Source organism: Falco naumanni, chromosome 4 (assembly GCF_017639655.2).
Source record: "Falco naumanni isolate bFalNau1 chromosome 4, bFalNau1.pat, whole genome shotgun sequence".
Taxonomy (NCBI): Eukaryota; Metazoa; Chordata; class Aves; order Falconiformes; family Falconidae; genus Falco; species Falco naumanni.
The window spans coordinates 78708224-78720580 of NC_054057.1; positions in this window are offsets into that span (position 1 = coordinate 78708224).

Genomic DNA, 12357 nt, shown 5'->3' on the forward strand with positions numbered 1-12357 from the left:
CATATATTTTACTTAAAGTACCTACCCAAGGTCTGCACACAGAGAGGGATTCCCAGCAGCCAGAGAACCGCTGGCTGCATCCATTTTGTCCGAGATGGATTGGTGATTACCATCCTTTGATGGGAAACCCAACAGACATGGCAACTTCTCACAAGCTGACAACAATGCAGGGAGAGCAAGAACTAAATAAGTCAACAGCTCAAGTTTGTTTTACCCACCCCCCAAAAAACCAAACAACCAAACAAAAAAAAACAAAACCAAAGCCATGTGAAAGCTTGCTGGGCAGCCAAGTGCCAGAGCCCATACTCAGAGCAGGAGGGCTGAGGTTGGTTGTCACGACACGAGGCCGTTGACTTCAGCAGAAAATGACTGCTCCAGGAAAAGTCAAGATAAGAAATCACATTTGGCCATTCCTAGGCACTTGAACAACTCACCATAACGGTCTTCAGATACGTTCCCCATGTCTTTCACTTCCTAGTGAGGGAAGAAGGAAGTGCTATAGCCACCTTCTGGCACATTTGTGCCATTTTCTTCTGTGAAAGTAAGTTGACCCTAGTGCTTGCTGCAATAAATCTTCTCCCATTTCCTCCTTCCTTCACCCTTTTCTGTTTAAAGTTATTTGTACAATAGACTTAAATACATTATACTAATTTCTCTAGGAGCCCTGACATGTTGTTAAATGACCATGAACCTATTTTAGTTGCACCTTAATTTATTAACTCTCCTGCCTACCTCCAGTGTTGGTGCCTCTATTGTAGGATCATAGGAGGTTTAGGTTGATTATCTGCCTATTTCATATGCAGAGCCATTATTTCACTCTGCTCCATGCCATTATAATAAAGCAAAAAGCTCTCATTTTTTCATTTTCAGTTCACATTGGGAGACTACATGCCTTATTAGTATCTTCTAAATTCTTATATTCTGTTTGTTGTGTAGTGCAGTCAGAGAATACAAATAGATTCTGCCTCAAAGAGATGCTTTGCAGAATTTAAGGATGGAGATAATCCTGTTTTTATCAGGTGAACTAGTGAATCTTACCTCCTGATAGCTCTTTTCCCTATCACTGCCAGCATGCTGCCCACATTCTTAGAGGCATGTAACTGCCGATCTGCACATTGAGACACTCCTATTCACCACTAAGATACTGGTATCAATTTCTAGCTGCCACAACCCCCAAAGCACTTCTGATCCCATGGGGCATTTCAGTTACTCTTGGTCAACAAGCCGAGAAGACCAATGCACCAGCACTGCTGGTCGTCTGCAGCCCATCAACCAGGACTGGCCCCACGCAGTCCTGAAGCTGGTCCCACACCATCACCTGAGGGTTTTGCCCTCAATAAAAGGGCAGCTGCACTTTCTCCAATAGAAACACTCTTGACCCCCTTTTGAGAGTTCCATTTGCATGTTGCTTTTCTTTGCCTCCACTGCAGTTTCATTCAAGATGCTCTTAAGTCTTTGACTCACACCACAGTTGGCAGCTTCAGTGCAGCTCTACAGAGTTTAATAAATGGTTTAAAGTGGCAATGAGAGGCTGATTAGTACTTGGTGGCCTCTGAGAAGCCTCATGCCACCCAGAGGTGGGTCATCTCAGCTACGCTGGGATAACAGCACAAACAAACACACCATGCTACTCCCTGGGCTGGCTGGAAAGCAGTCTCTCCTGTGTGGTGGAGCAGCTATTGATTTTTCCAGCTGTTCTCAGGGGAACTCACAAGAAGAAAATGATTTTCTTTTAAGTTCAAGTGCAAGAGTCTGCCTTGCTAAAGGGCTTATCTTCACATATAAGTTTTACCAATTCAGCTTGAGTTGTATAATTAAAGTCGCGCAACCCCCCATAGTGTGGAAAATCCTATAAAAATGCTTTATATGGAGATAGCTATATGAATTTTAAACAGTCTCATATCAGTATAAATGCACCCCCATGAGTGCCTCTACAAATATAGTTGCTGTCCAAAAGCATACATCAAGGAATTTTATAACTCTTCAGTGAATTATGTCACTGTATAGCACTGAATATGGTCTAGTTCAAGCCTTTCAAACATAGGGAACAGATAAATCTTTAAAATCTCAGGAGGTTAAAAAAAAAAATCTATATTTTATATCATATATTTATATTTTATGGTGAGTGCTAATTTAAGTACCACACAGTTATTTCTCCTTGGATTTCTAGCTCCAGTTCAAACAGGCTTTAGTATTTTCATTACAATTCAGTATGTTTATTTAGCATTAGAGCTGGCTGAACTATTCATTACTAATTTAGCCTACTTATTTTTATTTATTTATTTATGGTAAGTGAATCTTCACCAAATAAATCCTAGTTCTCCTCCCACAATGTTCAGATTCTAACAGCATTCCCTGGAGAGTTTGGGAGGATGATTATTCAAGACCCATGGTCTATTCACATGTACCAATTCCCCATTTATTCTTTGTGGGGTGTGCCTGAATGCCTGAGTGTTTGTAATGCTTCCTAGGAGCTCCTGCAAACCCATTTCTGGAAACAAACATTATTTCCCATTCAGCTGTGCTAAAAAACCCACAAACCAATAATTAAAAACAAAAGAGAGAAAGAAAATGTAATCCTCCCTCTCACACCCTATCTGAGCTCTCAGACGAGCAGTGTGATACAAAGTCATGTATTTTAAGTGACAGACGATGAGTAGCTCCCATCCACAGCAAGCCTGGCTAATTCATATGTCGCTAATGTAGATCCTCATTTGCATATGCAAGCTCATTCTGTCCTTGCTTCCTTCAAAAATGTAAAGAGCAGAACATTTTACTGAGATTTAAAATATCTGAGATACCACCTGCTCCTATGATGATTGCTTCCAAATACTTACTAGCAAGGACATAAATAACTGAACCTTAGTCCCTTACTGAAGGGAAGCAAAGTCCGAACATCACACGCCACAGCATCCTCATTTTCTGGAGCTGACTGTTCACTCTTGCAGAGTTCACCAATTCAATCTGCTCTGGTCTGTATAACATACTGCAATATTTACTTGCATTCATTTTAAAATACACAGGACTAGACGGATGCTTGCACACAGCACTATGAGATGTGAAAGGGCATCCAGGTACAAGCTGCACTTTATTCCTCTAACGAAGAATCACCTTGCTCATTCTGCATAAGGTTGGGACTCTTCTTACTTTTGTGCCAATTGTCCAGCTCTTGAAGACCTTACCGAGCAAGAATGGCCAGTTCTGCTGACCCTCAGAATTCCCTGCAAACCTTTACACATCCCAGCTCGTGAAGTGCCTATGTCAAAGAAGCATTGGGGAATCTCTCAGGCTTTCACCACTGGAGAAGGGGAGTCCCACAGTGATCCTGGCGCTTTGCTGCAGGTATGGCACTGCTGAACATGCAGCTTGGTGCAAGGGCAATCCCGTGACACTGCCCACAGCAGCCCCTACTGCTTTGCTTCCTCTCAAACCAGCAATTCAGATTTCCTGGCAGCAGTTTTCACTTTTAATTTACCTCTTTCAGCATTAGCTAAATATTCCATTTTTCTCTCCTGCTATAACCAATAAAAACCAAAGGGAACACACTCATTATCAGCATCTGACACCAACAGTAGAAATCCAACTCATCTTTTTATTCCTGCCTTAGCAGAAAGGAAAGGTTGTTGAAACATGGCTTTGGGCAGCAGAGCTTTCTCAGCTCTAGGCATATTCTGTTGAGAGTTTCTCATTCCCTGGAGACATCCTTAAATTCCCCCTCACTGGTTCAGTCCCTGACCTTTCAGTGAACTAACTCCCAGAATTAAAAATACCAAGGACTTGAATATACTCAACACAATAACAAGCACTTTTCCCAGCTGTTATCATGGCAAAATCTTTTCCAGTTATTTACCCCTACCTCCTTTGGTTTGTATTCCTTTAGCTGACCCCAAAAAAGCCAAGAGTTTTATTGCCTCACCTTCCACTTCATATGACTCCTTTTTTCAGTACTACAAATACTGTATCTGTTAACACATGGAATTGTATACCAATTTTCAATTCAAAATCAGCAAGTGTCCCTTTTGCTTTCAGGTTGCTAGCTCGTTCATCTTCTGCAGCAACAATAATATTAATCTGACAGATAATCCTGTGCAACTCAGGCTGTCATTGCCCATGCAACACCATGCTGGTGCTCAAAAATGCTTCTGTTTTCCACTTAACAGGCAGCAGTTTCTGTGGGCTCTGACTCTGAGCACAGGACCCTCCACACCAGCTCCTCAGCACAGGGTCCCAGAGCTTTGCTGACACATACCCCATCAGTGTGCCAGGTCACCCACCCAGCAGGGAAGGTCAAACTGGCAGCTTGTGCTCTGTGGGAAGCCGATTGTCACACGTTAATTCAAGATCTTCCAACAGATAATCTCAGGCTGTTTTGTTCCAAGACTCAGTCCTAATCCAGTCTTTCATCACATACTCCATTAGCCCTGCCAAAATTTCCAGCTGGACTCTGAAAACTCAGTTACGCATCGGTTCTGCTGCAGCCCCACGCATCTTCCATGTCCTTCAGTTAAAAATCACCCTCTCTGAGATGTGCCATGTTAGAACAACATTCCCAGGACCTCTTCAGTATGCTGACCCAGGCCACGGTCTATTTTACCTGAACACTATTCAAATATGTGAAGTGCATCAGGGCTACCACCTTGAGAAACATTACCTCTGGCCATCTTCCTTCACAGTGGTGCTCAGCACCTACAAATGCAAATATACTATTGAAACCTCTCCCAGACTTCCAGCTTTTCTGGAGCCTTTGGCAACTCTGTTCCTCCATTCAGACGACCATCTTCTTTTCCTTTACGGCACCACACACTTGCTCAAAACTGTATTTGCCCAATATATTTGAAAGATCATCTTTACTGTGTTTGCCCCTGTCTAACTAGTACCCCCTACACGTGACACTGCCCGATGCTACACATAGCAGCACACTTCCCAGTACCACAGGAGGGCTCAGCAGCAGTTCAGAGCAATCCCTGTCATTATGACACCTCTTGGTTTCCAGAAGAGCCTCCTACCAGTCCACAGCGCCTCTGCCTCGTTCAGCAGGGCATGCAGCAGAATTGCTTTGCTTTCCCAGAGAGGGGCTGTGCAAGCAGTCCCACCTCCATTTGCTGTTCCATACTGCAGCTCTGATTCCTCCCAGGCCTGAAGGGAGCACTCAGTAAACTCTATGGACAAGAGGAAGAGTATACAATGGGACCTGGGAAGTGGAACAGTTTTGTAATACAGAAACCATCCCACAGTTCCTATGGAAAAGCCTCATGACACTATCCCACTCCAGGATTTCTCTGGGAGACTAGATCTTTTGTCTTTTTTTCCCCCATCCATGATCCTTATTAGTTTCCCAGACTGCAATAAAAGATGAGTTCTTGAACCACATTTTGTCACCTGGATGTGGGAAAAACATGCCCTCTATCATCTTCTGCTAGTGACCTGCCTCTCTTTCAAGATAGCAACCATTCAGTTGTCCCACCTAAGGCACGTGCCCCAGACAGTCACCCTGAACCCACCCCTTGCAGGAAGCCCTGCAGGGTGGGCTGCAGAGGCACATCTCAGTCATCTCTAGGAACTCACTGCCTTCAGTTCTGATGGAGGATTAACAGCTTATGGGGAAAACAATAACATTGGAAACTGTTTCAATTTGAAATTGTAAAATCAAACCAGACCTGTTTCCGCTCAAAAAATTACTTGCTTTTCCTGATTGTTTTTCTTTCCTCCAAAATAATGGGAAATAGGGTTTGTCATGCTTACAGACTGCACAACTCAACAAGTGACTGACAGTTTTCATCCACAGTAAAAGCCTGATGGTCTGTGGCAGATAACTGCACTCGCTCTTGCCAGATCACATGTTTTTGCTCATGAGCTGTGAAGTGAAAGGAGAACTGTGAGTCATCTCCAGAAGACTTTCAAGAAACAGTTGATCATGAACTGAGAGCCATGGCTATGAGGTCAGCCGTCCCCTTCTCCTGACCAGAGCGTGGCTGGGAGGCTGTGACTCATGGCAAAGTCGAGAGGGTTCAGTCCATGGCTTTCCTTTCTGTAGGAAATGATTCAGTACAAGATTCTCATTCCTTTTTATATGCTTTTTAAAAGCATCTTTTAATGCTGGCTTTATAGTGATGGTTTTTTCCTCTTCACCTCACAGAAGGTTTCAGATCAGTGATGTTCGAGGTTAAGCACCGAGCAAAGCAATCCCAGTCACCAAAGGACAGTGTGGGAACATGCTTTGCCAGAGAACAGTGGTGTTCAGAAAGGTTCTCGCTGCTTTCAAGAGCCACTTGGCATTTCCTTGCTTCAGTCTCCTGTTCTGCCCATGGCTTCCAGGAACAGGCACTGGGGATTTAGATAAAGGAAATGCTAAGAATGCTCTTTTCATTTCCATCAGTTACCTTCACGCAGCTTCACTGGTGCAGTGCATGTTTTGCATGACTTTTTCATCAGTGCCACTATTAAAAAAACCAATAATTAAAATGAAATAAACCCAACATCTTTACACTGTCTTCCTATCCACAACTACCTAAGGTATTCTGTCCTATGGACATCCCATCAAGCACAACAATATTCCAGTCTGGCAACCAGCTCTAGTGCAATTCTCACTTTGTGTCCTGCACCAACCACAGTCCTCCCTTCTCCAAAAGCATAAGACTCCTCTGACAGATTCTTGCTTGGTTCCCTGTCAGAAAATAGCCTTGAACCTTCTTCTGTGACAATAAACAGAGACCTACATCTGCTAGGAAGTTAAACACCACGCAGTCTGCATAGCTTAATACATACACGATTCTTGCAGATTAACAAATGACCTCAAAATGAGCAATTTCACTAGAAAAAGCATGATAGTTCTTGCAGGTAACTTTCTCCTGACACAAAAAAAAAAAAAAAAAAAAAAAAAAAAGAAGGAGAAAAAAGAAACAAACAAAAAAAAAACCATGGCCTAATTCTAACTTCAGATTGCATTTGCCAGATGTAACTTTGGTATAAAGTTAGATCCAGCTTTATCTAAAATACAAAGCTATTGAGATTCCTGCAAAAGTTTGCATCCTTACAAGACAGTGGTAAAGTTCTGGGGCAAATCTGCACTGTTGATGGCCTCAGGACTCCTCAGCACCAAGGTGGCATCTTACTGATCTTTTTAGTTCCATCTACAACTTGGGAAGGACGAAAGTTCCCCTCACCACACACAGCAGCCGGGTCACAGATGGGCCTTTGTCTGCAGCAGGGGATGCCAGAAGGAATCTGCAAAAAGGCCTTAAGTCTTGAATAATGCAGAAAGTGAGAAATACTTTAAACAAAAATAGTTTCTAAGTCTTCTCATAGAGCCTGGAGCACAAACCTGCCAGCCCTGATCTGTGTCTGAGTCCCTTCGCAGCAGTTCCAGTGTCCTGGCCACTTCCTGCAGGCTTGATTGGGAAAACCACCCAGCAGAAAACAGCAGCCTTTGATCTCTCTCCCTACCTCAATATCCCCCACCCCAGCATACAAAGCTTTTATTTGCTAATGAAAGGCAGGAAGCAGACTTAAATTAATCAAGTGAATTTCTCTCCATTTCATGTACAGAAACTAACTCTAATTAAACAGAAGTTCTGCCATACTTCCCATTTTGAGACACAACCGTACAATTAAAGTGCACACAAATAAGTGACAGTACCCCTTCACTTCCTGGGACACTGTAATCCCAGTTCTATGAGCCTAACAACAGGAACGCTCACAGAGGACAGCAGTGCATATCCACTTAGCAGCAGCAATGGTATTGGGTAGTTACGATTAATGAACTGGCGGTAGGGCGAGGTTGGGTTTTGGTATTACTAAATCAAAATCCTGCTTGATTTGTTCTGATCTGGAAACATTCCCAAGTATTTCCTCCACTCCAGATCAAGCTCTAAGGGATTTATTTCATTTTTGGATGCCATACCCTTTATTTCTCCATACTAAATAATTTGTTTCCCCATCACTTGCAATCCCAGCCTGGAAACCACTTTAAAGGACAACTGTAATGAACTGCTTACAGACTACCACATGCACCAAGTCATGTTAGGGAACTGGGTTCTTTTGTTTATTTTGAAGTCTCAAGAATTTTTTTCAGGGTTATACCCATGAAGAAAGTTACTCTGAGATTTTGTTTTCCTTTAAGGGAAGACACATGTGTAAGTACATATAATAAATGGAGAAAAAAATTCTTGAGGCTTTAAAACAATGTCTCATAATTTAATTCTGAAATCAAGAATTACTTTCTTACATCTGTTTTCCCTTCAGGCTTCTTCTACACATCAGTGCATACTGGAATGATAACCCTAAATACAATACCAGTCTTCAGAAAGTGTTCTCTCTGGCCATATTACCGAGATGGTCATTGAAAGAGATAATGGCTGCAATTATATGAAATGTTAACATACTTGTGATATCTGTCTTCAGTTCCCAACTCTGCCTTCTGAACAGACTGATACTTTCAACACCCTTGCTCAAGCTGCTTGCTTTCTTGCAGCAGCAGTAGATACTGGCAACATCAATACAGTGCCTGTAGCAAGGAACTTCTCAGACAGCAATTCAAATAATCCTAAGTGGAAGGCTTAGGAGGAACAACCAGGATTTGGGCTTTAAACAGTTTTAAATTGCTGCTGCTCCCCTTAGTGCCTTTTAGTTGGGAGGAAGGCTGGCTTCTTTATTGTTTTGTGGTCATTGGGAAATGTCATTTTGTTGATATTTACAAAATGCACAGGCCAAGGGAGCTGAGGCAAAGGAGGCCTGGGCATTCCAGTTACTGGGGAGATCGGATAAGCAAAAACAATTCTGATCAACACCATGATCGAAATGCTGAGCACTGTCCCCTCCTTTGCACCTACCACCTGTACTGCCACCTTAAAGCACCACTGAGAGGACCACGATTGACTGCACAGCACCTGTACTAGTAGGGGACCTCCCACTCCTTGCAGTGAAGAAAACACATCCGTGTTTTGGTTTGCACTTTTTATTCTGAGTATCTGTGACTCACCCTCCTTACTGCTGTACCACTGTTAAAATATGTTTGCTCAGATCCACCACTCCTTCAGGGAGCTGGTGCGACCCCGGCAAGGCCCACTGGTGCATCAGTCCTGCCTTTCTAAACACCCCATTGAAGAAAGCAGAGTCCTGGGACTGTGCTCAGCAACTGCTGCTGACAGACACACACAGAGGTTTAGACCTCCCTCCCCGGGAGGCCACCACAAGTCACTGTGTCCTCACACTGGAAAGACTCCAGTGCAGGGCAGAGAACTGACGGGAAAGAGCAAAATCCATCCCCAGGAAACTCTCAGACTTCAAAATTTGGCCGTAACTTGAAACATGAAAGACACTGGTGAAACGTAGGTCAAGGAGATGAAAATGCTTTGACAAGGTCAAATGTATTTTGGCGAAGTTTAATCCATTAATTTTGACTTTTATCTGACAGATGGAATGAACTGTAAAACAGTGGCAATATTGTAGTCTAAAGCTCACCGACCCATTCCTGCTCCATATCTAGGACTCAGCTGCCTGTCCTGTAGCCCTTCCCCAAATTTCCAGCCAAGTGATGGAAACACCTAACTGGCTGTGGGTGAGGGGCATTTCCCAACTCTTGGTAGCTCTACAGCAGATACACGTCTTGTTACACTATAGGAAAAAGGCGTGTTTACAGCTCTCAGATATTCAAGGATGGGCATCCTAGACTACTGCAGCAAAAAATAAACTACTGCACACTTCACTTGGCACCTGTTCTCTGCAGCAGGTGACCTAATCCAGGCAAGAATTAACCTGCCAAAGTCTTTGGTATTGTGTTTCATGGGCTGAATTAGATGAGGAGCGGTACCACTTGCAGGACCATGCCAGTTTTGGCTTTCCACAGATTCATATGAAGAGTGGGTGACCTGGGGAGCCCCAACACAATTACAAACCCCAGGATGGTAATATATCACTAGAGCTCCTGCTCACTCACTTCAGGTAATCTAACACAGGGCTGGAATATCAAAAACACCCAAAAAGAGACATTTTTCAACATTTCAAAAATGTAAGCTGATACAAGATATCACGGGTTAGTAACTGCCTCAGACCATAACACGGAGCCATGAAGCTCTTGAAGTGTCTGAGACACACAGCACTATAAGGTAACGTAGGTTAACATTTTGCAGAGGAAGGAGGGAGTGTCTGATAAACACCAGCTCTGACAGACAATCCCATCACAAGTGGGGCTTAGAGGTTTGTTTTGAAATGAGACTCGGAGCCACAACCTAAAGAAAACATGACCTTGGAGTAATAGCAGTTTGCAAGATGATACAAGGAAAAATTGCTTTATTAACAAATAAAGAAACAGCAGGCTGAGCCAGATGTTATTTAGGAGACTTGACCTGACAATTGATATATTGATACCTAGTTATTGGTGAAGTAGGAGAACTCAACGAGATATCTCTCTCTTGCATGCAAAATAAATCAAATTATTCCCACAGTGACACCACAAATACTGCTTTGCATACAAGTAGCAAAGGCAGAGGGTTCAGGAAAGATGTGAGTGCAGCAGCAGATCATACTGCCCAGCACAAACCAAACATTAAAACACCACATATGGGAACTGATGACAGAGAATACGTAGCGAGTGAGACAGCTATGTGAACTCTTTTGGCATTACAGAGCAACACAGTGTCACTGAGACAGGAAGGGCAAGTGAATAACATGAAAAAGTAAGAAGGAAATCCATGTCCTTAGGTTGATGATTTGCTTATCTGTGTGGGATGACCCCAATGAATATTGCTAGCAAGCCAACACCATTGCAGTGTTAATTAATTTGTAATCTAACAATAAACTAAAATAATCAGATCGTAAATCTGACAGATTAGGGCAGTCAGAAGGTGAAAATAACAAAACAAATCACACAAGAGAACTTCAGCATTCTGTAATAGAGGGATGCCACAAAAAGATCAGATTAAATGCGTTTTCAGCTGAGAGGCAGAAACGTACTCTCTTGGATTACCACAGGTTGCCTTGGTGAACGGATGGTAACTGGAGAGATCTTCAGGGCGTGAGCACAGCTCCTACCCGCTATTTCAGAGTACTCCAGTATTCCAATGCCATTCTATTAATCCCTCTACAAGAGCAATAGAGTTGGTGCCAGGGTACAATAGCATTTAAAAAAAAAGTGAGGCCAGAGTTAAAAACTGATCAGAAGTGCCTTCTGCTGATCTAATTGCTCAAACAACCACCACAACCTCAAAAACTAGCCCAACCTCCCTCTCTCAAAAGCTCAGTTTTAGGGAAGTGCATTGATGCTCTAGAATGAACTAATATTGTTGAAGCTATTATTGTGGCTCCATCAACCATGGTAAGGCTTTGTCTCTCTGTTGAGATAACAAGCTGCATACTGCTTAGCTACTGTTAGACATATGGCAATAGCAGACCTGAAGATAACTCACCCATATTGCACAGCCTACCATAAACATCTTGCATAATGAGAACAAAATGGGGTGCCAAGGGTATGAAGACTATGGACACCAACACAACAAAGTTTGCACAAAACCAGAACCCAAAGTGCTGTCAAACAATGGAGGGGCTCTCTGAAGCAAACACTTTCTCCCAGTCAGCCTGAGGCTCATAAAAGCAAAGTAAGGATGGCCTAGGAAAAAGCTATCATAAAAAAAAAAAAAAAAAAAAAAAAAAAACCACACACAGAAATTTGTATTTTTCTGCTAAATCAGACAAATTGAATGTTCAGCTCTAAGCTAAAGCCTATTCAGCCTGTGTGTTGCACTGCCCAGTGATTTGGCCGTACTTGTGTATTTATAGAATATTATCATGGATGGATGTCTGTGCTCATTTGAGAAAAGCTGCAGCCACTAGAAAACATCATTACAAGAGCATCACACACAAATTTTCTGACACCCTGCCTGCCAGAATGTCTCAACATTACAGATGTGCCATTTTCATTTTTCAGAGAAAATTCAACAAAACACAGAGCTGAGAGATAGGAGTGAGACTCACTGCAACAGTCCTTTCACAGCAAGGGAAAGCCAGTGGGGAATGACTGCAACAGCTTCTCCTCCACCTATGATTTACACTTATCTATTAAAGGATAGTTGTATCCACAGTCCTTTAAACATCTCTTCTCTTTCAGACCTCTAGAAGCATTTATAAGTATTTTCTACCCTTCTCTTTCAAGTAACTGGAGAAGGAGCTTGAAGCATATTTTTCCCCCTTACAGCATCCATCACTGCAGCCACAGAAAAACCTACAGCTGAATATTTGTCTGGAGCAAGTACTCCAGGTTCCAAGCTGGCTGGTATCTATGTAATATTCATGGCATGGTCTATCATGTCTTTCCAGCTGAAGACATCTAAAGCACATTACTTTTGTAGAACCCCAGCACTACAG